This window comes from Leopardus geoffroyi, chromosome C1 (genome assembly GCF_018350155.1).
Source record: "Leopardus geoffroyi isolate Oge1 chromosome C1, O.geoffroyi_Oge1_pat1.0, whole genome shotgun sequence".
In the NCBI taxonomy this organism is placed as follows: Eukaryota; Metazoa; Chordata; class Mammalia; order Carnivora; family Felidae; genus Leopardus; species Leopardus geoffroyi.
The window spans coordinates 17,482,502-17,491,186 of NC_059328.1; the positions used below are offsets into that span (position 1 = coordinate 17,482,502).

The following is an 8,685-nucleotide window of genomic DNA, read 5'->3' on the forward strand; positions in this document are numbered from 1 at the left end:
GAAAATGGAGATAATAATGCCTATGTCATGGGGCTGTTGTGAGAATTAAAGGGAACATGTTCGTGAAGTATGCACTGTAAGCACTCAGAAAATGGCGACGGATGTTATTGTCTTTGGTTGAAAAAAAGAAGACAGATTTCTGCAGTCTTCTGAGGGTTTATCCCATAGCTCTGGAGATCAGAAGCCTCAAATGGGTCTCACTGGGCTAAAATCAAGGTTGCGGCAAGACTGGGTTCCTTCTGGAGGCTCTGGTCATTGGATGCCCTGCCTTTCCAGCTTCTAGAGGCCGCCTGCGTTCCTGGCTCCTGGCCCCTTCCTCCGTCCCCAGAGGCAGCAGTGCAACATCTTGAAATCTCTCACTCACTCTGGCTCTGACTTTCCTCCTTCTGTCACTTATTAGGACCCTGTGATTATACTGGGCCCACCTGGATAATCCAGAACAAGCTCTCCATCTCAAGGTCAGCTGATTATCAGCCTCAATTCCGCCTGCAATCTTCATTTCCCCTTGCCATGTAACATAACACAATCACAGGCTCTGAGGACTAGAACATGAACATCTTCGGGGACCATTATTTTGCCTGCTACAGTGGGTGAGCAGGAAAATGCTGCGAAACACTGGAACTTTGCACTGAGCGTACCTCTGTTCAAAGACCTACCACGGCCCCCCACTGCCTCCAGGATAAGGGCCAGGCCCTTCAGCCTTGCCTGCAAAGCTTTTCATGAACTGACCTCTATCCCACTTACGAACAGGCACTCTCTGGCCTCCGTGCCTCTGCTCTGCCTGAAAAGCTTTTTCTTCCATTTATTTATTTATTTAAAAAATTTTTTTAATGTTTCTTCATTTTTGAGAGAAAAAGCACGAGTGGGGGAGGGGCAGAGAGCGAGAGAAGGAGACACAGAATCCGAAACAGGCTCCAGGCTCTGAGCTGTCACCACAAAGCCCGACACAGGCGGGGCTTAGACCCACGAACCGTGAGATCGTGACCTGAGCGGAAGTCGGACGCTTAACTGATTGAGCCGCCCAGGTGCCCCGTTTCTTCCATTTATAATCCTTAAAGTCCTTCCATTCGTCGTGGCCAGGCTCAAATGTCATCTCTTTCATGAAACCTTTTCAGAAGCCCCAGAACTCTCTCCCTCCCCCGGCACTATCCTAAAGTGTCTTGACCGGAGTTATTTGGCTTGTCCCACTCCGGTTGGTCCCCATCTGACTGCGGGCAGGTGAGGCTCAGGGACTACTATAGCAATGGTCTGTGGGTCTCACACTTGAGATTCACACAGAATCACTTGGAGGGCTTGCTAAGACACAGGCTGCTGGGTCCAACATCCACGGTTTCGGATTCAGTAGTTCTGCGTGGAGCCTGATAATCTGCATTTCTAACAAGTGCCCAGGTGATCCTGCTGCAGCTGGTCTGGGGAACACTCTTTGAGGACCACAGGCACAGAAGTCGAGGTGCTGGCGTGAGGCTAGACTTGGACTCAGATCTCAGCTCTGCCTCTCACTGTGTGACTTTAGATACATCCCCTGCCCTCTCTGAGCCGCTTTCTCATCTCTGAAAGGATTCATTCTTCCCACCTCCTGCCCCACTGGGTTGAAGTAAAGAGGACCAGGCTTAGGACAGCACCAGGCGCCCTGCTGGTGCTGACTCAATGGCCTAGAGCTCTACCTCTGCCAATTGCCCTCTCCCTGTGTTTTGACTTCCTAGTGGCTGCTCAATAGAAACTTGGGTATTGGTTTCAGGGAAAACTGCTGACTTGAATTCTGATGCAAAATGCTGGCAAACTGAGAAGAGCTAAAACAACCAAGCTGGGTATGTCTGGTCAGCGGAATGCTAATTACCTTCACACCGCGAGCATTTTCCCTCTGCGCCTCAGGACCACACGGTGCAATAACGATCATGTGTATCGTCGCAACGGACAGCAGATCAGCTGTTGCAAGTTTATGGTCATTTATCCAGCAAGTGTTTCCCCAGCACCTCTAAGGAGCCTGCCTGGTGGCGACTGGCTTGTCTCAGGGGATGCACTGCCCGGGGAAGAAGACTCCTTGTGGCCAGGACACTGCCTTCCAGCTTCCCCTCAGGACCTGTTCCCTTAGAACACCAAACACACACACACACACACACACACACACACACACACACACCATGCTTCCTTTGCTGCTCCTGGAGCAAGGTTGGTTTTTGTTTTGTTTTTTTAAGTAGGCTCCATGCCCAACATGGGGTTTGAACTCACGACCCTGAGATCAAGAGTCTCATGCTCTACCAACTGAGCCAGCCAGGCACTCCATGGAGCAAGGTGTCTTTTCACAACTTGCATTTGCAGGACACAAGTCACGTTCTTCATGGGCAAAAGGCTGTGTCTTTGCTTTACAAGCATCTAGCATTGTACACAGAAAGGAAACATCCAAGGTTAGAATGGAACCCCCATAATGACCGTTAGGAGGCTGGGTCACCAGGTGGTTAAGATCATGAGCCTAGGAGCTTGGCTGACCCTATTCCAGCCCCATGCCATCACCGGGGCTGGGATTAGGGTGAAGCAGATGAGAGGCCTCTCTTCCTCCCCCTAAACTGCCTCACCCATCACAGCCTGTCCACCACTTCTGGCTGTGTGACCTCAGGCAAGTAACTTCACCTCTCTGAGCCTCACTGGGGATAATACCTATTCTATAAGGTTTTATGGAGATTAAATAAAACTTGGTTCCTAATGGTCTCAATAAAGGGTAATACTTTTCCTAAATTCGGCATTTGGCAGAGTGGCCACCAGAGGGCAGTGGTCCCATGTTGGAAATAAAATAACCTGCCTGGTGATTAGTGATCCCTTTGAAGGAACACACACGCACACGCACACGCACACGTGTTCGCGCGCATGCGTGTGAGTGCATGCACCAGGAGAGATGTGTGCTTTGATTGGGTCAACACAGCCCCACTGGCCAGCAGATACACTGGGCATCCTGCTGGTCACCCATAGCTGTGGTCACTTGAAGAATGACATAAGACTGACACAAGTGAATTAAGATTTACTAGGACACTGCATCCTACTCCCCTAGGATTAATGGAAGGATCAAGAGGCAAACAAAATGTATGAATATACATAACAAAATAGTATTGTCACACTGCTGAGCCTTGTTAGAAAGTCTCCTTTAGAATCCCCAGGGAGGTCTGGTCTTCTCTCTTTGCTGTAATCTAGAAGCCTTCGGGTGCCTCAAGAGCTGTGCTGCAGACACACCTGCCAGGCCGTGTGCATCCATGGAAAGCAGAAGCCAATTCTTAAAATAGGTCAATACTCTTGACAAGAAACAGTAGTTAGGATCCCACCCTGGCACAGGGTAGATGCTCAGTAAATGTCTGATAAATAAATGATCCTCGTCTAAGGACAGCACAGGAGTCGACTGCATTGGGTTGGGGGCAGTCAGATCCTGGCTTTTTTCTCCCTCTTGTCTTATTGCTTTGTCCCGGTTCACCAGGATGATGTTGATTTGTAACAGGGATAGTAGGTATCTTGTTTCTAAGGTTTTACCATTAAATATGATATTTGCTATAAAATAGTAACTCCTGGGTCTTGTCATGTATCAGGTTTTTAATAATCATAAATGAGTGTTGAATTTTTCAAGTGCTTTTCTCATATCTGTGGAGATAGTTACATGGTTTTTTCCTTTAATTGGTTAATGTAGAGGAGCATATACATTGCTCTCTTTCCTTTTTTGCGGGCAGGCATTTACGTTACGCACTCATATCAAAACAGCAACCAGTACTTAATAGGCACCCAAATATTTGCTGAATGAATAAACGAGGAACAACAGATTCTTGGGGAAACTTCCCTAATGTAGGATTTCTTAATTTTTTATTATTTGAGAGAGAGAGAGAGAGAGAGAGAGAGAGAGAGAGAGAGAGAAAGAGAGAGAATCCCAAGCAGGCTCCACATTTAACATAGAGACTGATGTGGGGCTTGATAGCATGACCCTGGATCATGCCCTAAGCCGAAATCAAGAATCAGACAACCAACTGAGCCACCCAGATGCCCCCAAAAGTAGCATTTCTTTTTTTTTTAATGTGCGTTTATTTTTGAGAGAGGGTCAGGGGGAAGGGGCAGAGAGAGAGGGAGCCACAGAATCTGAAGCAGGCTCCAAGCTCTGAGCTGTCGGCACAGAGCCTGACAGGGGCTCAAGAACTCAGGAACTCTGAGTCATGACCTGAGCCAAAGTTGGACACCTAACCAACTGAGCCACCCAGGCACCCCAGTAGCATTTCTATCTTGCATTCTGCACGTGAGAACAGCTTGGAGTTTTGCAGCAAATGTGCAGATAATGTGTTTGCACTCCTGGGATCAGTCTAACTTGGCTATTATTTTTTTTTAAAGGCTCTATTTAACTGGCTAATTTTTGTTTAGGATTTGTGTCTCTATGTTTAAAAGAATTCCCCCTGCAATTTTCTTTTCTTGTATCGTCCTTTTCTGGTTTGGAGATCTAGGTTATCCTACCCATAAAAAAAAAATTGGATGACTTCCCTTTGTCTCATTCTCTGAAATATGTACAGGTTCAAGATCAGGGTTCAATAAAACTTGCCTGTATGGGCGCCTAAGTGGCTCAGTCAGTTAAGCATGTGACTCTTGGTTTTGGCTCAGGTCATGGCTCGTGAGTTTGAGTCCCACATTGGGCTCCATGCTGACAGTGCGGAACCTGCTTGGGAATCTCTCTCTCCCTCTCTCTCTGCCCCTCCCCCGCTCACTCTATCTCTCTCAGAATAATTAATGAATGAATTAATTTAAAAACTTTAAAAATGAAAAAAAAAACCTGCCTATAAATCCATCTGGCTCTGGCATCAGTTTGGAGTCAGAACCTCTTGAACATCAATCCAAGTTAGTTAATGATTTCTATTTCTTTTTGAGTCAATTTGGGTAAATTTATTATTTTCTAGAAACTTCTCCCTTTCACATACATTTTCAGCCTTGCCTGTCATTGGTTGCATTACCTGGAAACTCTTTATTTTTTTTTTAAACAACTTTATTGAGGTATAGTTTACATAATATAAAATTCACCTGAGGTGCCTGGGTCACTCAGTTGGTTAAATGTCCAATTCTTGACTTTGGCTCAGTTCATGATCTCATGGTTAAGAGACTGAACCCTGTATCAGGCTCCATGCTGGGCATGAAGACTGTTTAAGATTCTGTCAACCTCTGTCTCTTCCCTGCTCGGGCTCGCGCGCTCTCTCTCTCTCTCTCTCAAAAAAAAATTTTTTAACCTATTTCAGGTGTACAATGAAATGATTTCTAGAAATTTTATCAAGTAACTACAACCATTACCATAAATCAGCTTTAGAACATTTTCATGCCCCCAATAAGATCCCTATGTCCTTTTGTAAAATAATAGCTTTATTGAGTTATAACTCATATACCATACAATTCACCTACTGAAAGTATACAATTCCGTGGTTTTTAGGATATGCATAGTTGTATGTCCATCACCATGTAAATTTCAGAGTGTTTTCATTACTCCCTCCCAATAAAACCCTGTACCCATTAGCAGTCCCCACCCCCCCCCCCTTCCCCTTCTTCTAAAGTCTTAAGCAACCACTAAGTTACCCTCAGTCTTTATAGATTTACCTATTCTGGGCATTTCATATAAATGAAACCATATAATATGTGGCCATTTGTGTGTGGTTTCGTTCACTTATCATGTTTTCAAGGTTCATCCATGTTGTAGCACATGTCAGTATGTCATGTCTTTTCATTACATGTATTCATTCATTGCATACATTCCATGATATGGATATACTGTCGTTTATTTGTCCATTCATCAGTGGAGAGACATTTGGGTTGTTTCATTCTTGGGCTATTGTAAATAATGCTGCTACAAACATTTGTGTGGTTTTTGTGTGGCCATACATATGTGTTCATTTCTCTTGGGTGTATACCTAGAAGTGAAATTACTTGGGCTGCATGGTAGTTCTATGTTCAGTTTTCTGAGAAATTGCCAAACTGTTTTCAAAGTGGCTGTTGTATTTTACATTCCCACTAGCAGTATACAAGGGCTCCAAGTTCTCCACAGCACTTTTAAAAAACAATTTTTAATGTTTATTCATTTATCTATTTATTTATTTGATGTTTATTTATTTTTGAGAGAGAGACAAAGCATGAGTGAGGGAGGGGCAGAGAGAGAGGGAGACAGAATCCGAAGCAGGCTCCAGGCTCCGAGCTGTCAGCCCAGAACCAGACACGGGGCTCGAACTCACCAACCATGAGATTATGACCTGAGCCCAAGTCGGAAGCCCAGCCGACTGAGCCACCCAGGTGCCCCAGTGTTTATTTATTTTTGAAGGAGAGGGAGACAGAGCACGACAAAGGAGGGGCAGAGAAAGAGGGAGACACAGAGTCCAAAGCGGGCTCCAGGCTCTGAGTTGTTAGCACAAAGCCCAACGTGGGGCTTGAACTCACGAGCCATGAGATCATGACCTGAGCCAAACTCAGCAGCTTAACCGACTGAGCCACCCAGGCGCCCCTCCACAGCACTTTTTATTGTCTTGCTGATTATCGCCATCCTAGTAGATAAAAGGCGATTATCTTGTCATTTTAAGATATTTATTTTAAGTGATTTCTACACCCAATGTGGGGCTTGAACTTACAACCCTGAGATCAAGAGTCTTACACTCTACTGACTGAACCAGCCAGGTGCCCCGATATCAATATCTCACAGTTTTGATTTGCACTTCCCTGATGGGTGGCTAATGTTGCTGAGATCTTTTCATGTGCTTTTTGGCCATTTGTATATCTTCTTTGGAGAAATGCTTATTCATAGCCTTTGACCTTTTTTTAATTGGGTTGTTTGTATTTTTACTATTGAGCTGTCTTTTCATTTATTTGGGTATTCTTTAATTTCTTCCAACAATGCGTTGTAGTTTCCAGAATATAAGTTTTGCCCTTCTTTATTATTAACCTTATTCTTTATTTCATTTTACGTGAGTGGGGAAGAGGCAGAGAGAGATGGAGAGAGAATTCTAAGCTGGCTGCATGCTGCCAGCACATGGCCTGATGCAGAGCTCGAACTCACAAAGCCACAAGATCAGGTTCGGCTCAGGCCGAAACCAAGAGTCAAAAGCTTAACTAACCGAGCCACCCAGGCGCCCCTTGTTAACCTTATTCTTAACTATTTTATTATTTTTGATGCTATTATAATTTAAATTGTTTACTTAATTTCATTTTTGGGGTTTTTCATTGCTAGTACATAAAATTACAACTGGTTGTTGTATGTTGATTTTATATCCTACAACCTTACCGAACTCATTTATTAGTTTTATATTTTTTAATGGATTCCTTAGGATTTTCTATATACAAGATCATGTTATCTGCAAATAGAGCTAGTTTTTCTTACTTCCCATCTGCCGGACTTTTATTTAATTTTCTTGCCTAATTGCCCTGGTTAGAACCTCCAGTATAATGCTGGATAGAAACAGAGGGAGTAGATCTCCTTATCTTGTTTCTGATCTAGGAGAGAAAGCATTCAGTATTTCACAATTGAGTATGATGCTAGCTGTGGATTTTTCATAGATGCCGTTTATCAGGTTGAGAAAGTTCCCTTCTATCCTTAGTTTGTTGAGGTTTCTTTTTAAGTTTTTTATTTTCATTCTAGTATAGTTATTATATAATTTCAGTGTAGGAGTGTGTGTGTGTGTGTGTGTGTGTGTGTGTGTGTGTGTGTGTTTTCAATCATGAAGGGGTATGGAATTTTGTTAAATGTTTTTTTCTGCATCTACTGAGATGATCACGTGGTTTTTATCCTTCATTCTACTGATATGATACATTACATTAGTTGATTTTCAGATTTTAAACCAGCCTTGCGTTTCTGGGATAAATCCCATGGCTTACAGTCCTTTTTACTTATACATTGCTAGATTTGGCTTGCTAGTATTTTGTTGAGAATTTTTGCAACTCTATTCAGCGGAGCCAATCGATGGATATTTAGATGTTTCCAGCTTGGGGCTATTATGAATAATGCTGCAATGAACACTCATGTGCAAGTCTTGTCTTTGCATGGACATATGTTTTCATTTCTCTTGAGTAGACACCTAAGGGTGGCATCACCAAGTCCTACGATAGTTTTAAGCTTATCTTTGTGCCAAAAATGCTTTCGAAAGTGGCTGTACCATTTTACATTCCCATGAGCAAAGTATGAGGGTTACCTGAGCATTCATTTAAGCTGTTTCTTCATCTGTAAAGTGGTGGCAACGAGAACACTGACTTTATGAAGTCAGAGATTATGTCGTGTGAAGGATTTAGCATGGCGCTGAGCCCAGACACACACAAAGCTCAATACACGACATCTTTTTTTATATTCCCTTGTCTTTGCTAACGTCCCAGGCTTTCACCTCCTAATGACCACCCTCCTAACTCCTAAAATGCATATTACTGCAACCATCACATTATTTGTGACTATATTTTTATGCATTTGTGTCTCATGAACATCCTAGGGATGGGGACCATTCTTATTTACTTCTGTCTCCTCCCTGCCTAGCACATAGCAGGTATTCAATAACCCATAGATAACCATATCTATGTACAAAACATTAATGCTTACATGTTAGTGTCTAAGAAAACTCTATAAAAAAAGGCTCTTGAACTGGGCCTTAAGGAAGAAGCAGGCACCTACTCAGCTGAAATGGAGGGAAGGGCATGCTGGGTGAAGTGAACAGTATGTAT

The 8,685-nt window shown here is 43.5% G+C and overlaps 1 non-coding gene across 1 annotated transcript; it reads right to left on the minus strand.

The window, feature by feature from the left end:
• Positions 1–2,204: 2,204 nt before the first annotated feature.
• TRNAK-CUU lies at positions 2,205–2,277 on the minus strand. Its single transcript has one exon. It is a non-coding gene; the product is annotated as a tRNA-Lys (tRNA).
• Between the last annotated feature and the right edge of the window lie 6,408 nt (positions 2,278–8,685).